The sequence below is a fragment of the Etheostoma spectabile genome, chromosome 14 (genome assembly GCF_008692095.1).
Source record: "Etheostoma spectabile isolate EspeVRDwgs_2016 chromosome 14, UIUC_Espe_1.0, whole genome shotgun sequence".
Taxonomy (NCBI): domain Eukaryota; kingdom Metazoa; phylum Chordata; class Actinopteri; order Perciformes; family Percidae; genus Etheostoma; species Etheostoma spectabile.
In genome coordinates, this window is record NC_045746.1 from 12,457,345 (window position 1) to 12,460,283 (window position 2,939).

The window sequence follows — 2,939 nt, forward strand, 5'->3', positions numbered from 1 at the left end:
GACATGCAGCAAAGGGCCGCAGGTCGGTGTTGAACCTGGGCCCGCTGCGTTGAGGAGTAAACCTCCATATGTGGACGCCCGCTCAACCAATTGAGCTATCTGGGCGCCCGGAATCAGAGAATGTTGACTAAAACCGAGTAATTATGAAAATATTTGGCTATTATTTTATAAGTGGACAAGTAATAATCTTTGCAGCTCTACTAAAACAAAAACTCCAAATGTGAAATGTCTGATGTCTCTAAAGGACATATTATGGTTGTGCATTGAATCGATGGCATTCCCCTGACTCAATTGGTCTATGCCGTAGCCTGACGTGCAGCTCTCGAAAAATGTAATTACACGTTGCGGCGACGCACGTCGTTTGGTGCCCCCACCGACTTATTTCCTGGTTCTCCTTCCCCATAAAAAACATGAAATGGCTTATTTCTTAATATATTTGCTCTCAGGAACTGTGCGCCATGTTTCCCCCTCTCTCTTTTTTTCTTCTTCTTCTTCTCCATTTTGTGTTGACACTGTAAAGCGGTTGCTTCAATCTTGTTGCACAGGTACTGCACTTGTGTACAATGACAATAAAGGCTTTCTATTCTATTCTATTCTATTCTATTCTATTCTATTCTCTCAAGGAGAGGGGTAACTTTTCCTACTACAGATTTCCCACTGTGGTCAGAAAACACCGGGGGAACACTTTGTTTCTCCCCCTATGACTCTAGAGTTGCTAATCGCCTTCCCTCTCTCACTTTCTCACTCTATCACACACTCCGCCCCCCCCAAACACACACACACACACACATGCCGGCTTGACGCTCACACCAGCGCACTAGTATAAACACCAGGCCACTTACGTAGGCTACGGCGAAAGCTCTGCGTAAAGCCTCCGCACGACCATAAAATGGCCTTAAGCTTTGCTAACGTTAGCTAACATTAGCCACCATAGACTACTGGTTATTTGACAGAAAGTAAGGCTTTAGCCTGAGTGTGCTGAGTTGCTTTTGAATTGTTGCTTATGAATGTTGCTTTTTATTTGTTACAGACTATTACGTCATAACTTACATTGCCTTGATTTAGTGTAATTGTAATGTAATGTTTTTGTATGCTCTTTTGTCCAGGTGTTACCTATCCACTGCATTTAAAAGTGGTGTGCGTGTGTGTGTGTGTGTGTGTGTGTGTGTGTGTGTGATCCAAGATTGTCCCCATTGTTAAACCTCTGCAAATATGTCCAACCTCCAACTCTTTCGCAGAGTCAAATAATTGTATTACAGGAAGTAGAATGTACTCTCAATATCACCAGAATACAGCAGAGAAAACCGGGTGAGAGTTACATAGTGTTGGAGGAATTCTTTTTTTGGTGCAGGGCAAACTCTCTCAGTGGCTCCCAAAGGCTCTGTGTGTGTGTCTGTTGATGCAGAGTTTGGTGTGTGTGATACATAGCTATGACTCCCTGTTTGACTATCTTTTTTCCCACTGTTTATCTTCCAGCATTCACACACACCCACAGAAACACAATGCAATAGCAGAGAGGGATTCCTATCCGTTCTTAAGCCCTTTGCAGACAAAAAGCTAAAGGCTGGCTGCAGAATCTCTAAACTCCCTCTTAGAACTACATTCATCTCCACCTTAAGGAAGCCAAACATCAAATCTCTGGAGGCTGAGATGAAGCCCACATGATCTCATTGTCAGGATTTTCCGCTTTTCAAAGGCCTATCTGTCATCTCTCAGTTTATCATCGGGACACAATGTATCCAAGATCTTACGCTTGAGATGAATGTTCTTCTTGAATATAATATAAGCCGCTGCAGGATAAAAATATGCAACACCATGAAAGATAGATGCGGTACTATATCTAACATGCATGATATACCAAGATTAGATCTGTTCTGCACGTAGGGCTTAAATTAGGAAAACCTCATTTTTGTTTAATCTCATACTGTTCCATGTTTGTCAGAAAAATAATCTATAATTTCCAAAGTGCAGCCACAACAAGAAGTGAAATACATTTAGCACGTGCCTCGGTGCACTAGGGCTGGGTATTGAATTTAGCAATATTAAAGTCATGGTATTAGTATGGGTATCGGTATGAATGTTTTTTACACCCAGCCCTATAGTGTGCACACACAAAATAAATACATGTGCTCTGCTGTGCATTGGTTAAGATGTTACAGATTAAATGTCTATTACTGTACATCATAATAATATATATTCCTATCCACAGTGCAACCACAACAAGAATGGCATTATATCTGTCAACATGGGAACATAATGATTGGTTATTAACTTTTACATATTTCTTTATTTAACAATAAAAAAATACTAAAATGCTTGAGGGGAATTAAAGGGGACATATCATGGATCACTTACTTTTTCTGTGCTTGTGTGCATACATTTGGGTTTTTGGAGTGTCTATCAACCCACGAATGGTGACATAAGGAGTATGTTTTTTGTGAGCAGCCTGGATCAGAAAACATGGGATTCAATAAGCCATTTAGCTTTGGCTCCACTTCCATGCAGGCTCACTGGAATATTCCACACCCCATCTGAGTATCCCAACCCACGGCTTGAAAACTACTTTTGTAATAGTTTTCTTGCAAGCAGACCTGACTATTCGGGAGGGATGCATAAAGAGATAGGCGCTAAAACAATGTGTTTCTTAAAGAGGGAACATAGGTGTATTCAGGCTGACAGAACTACAATAAGAATGTGTATTAAAGCATATAAACATGTCCAAAATACAAGATTGAACTGAATCTGAGCATATATCTCTTTTAAAGGTGCTCTACCACACAAAACCATTTTTATTTGCATTTTTTTAAATATCCATGTCCATATGTGAGTGTGTGTTATGTGGTGAATGTAGCCACTGAAAAAAAATAAGAGGAGAAATCAGACCAATCACAACAGCTGGTCCGTCTGACGTCATGTTGTCTGAGCTCCTTAGTATTAAT

The 2,939-nt window shown here is 40.5% G+C and overlaps 1 protein-coding gene across 4 annotated transcripts in view; it reads right to left on the reverse strand.

Annotated features, from left to right (window-relative positions):
* fndc5b (fibronectin type III domain containing 5b) overlaps positions 1 to 2,939 on the reverse strand; it is a 19,617-nt gene that overhangs the window by 15,399 nt on the left and 1,279 nt on the right. The window lies entirely within an intron of this gene.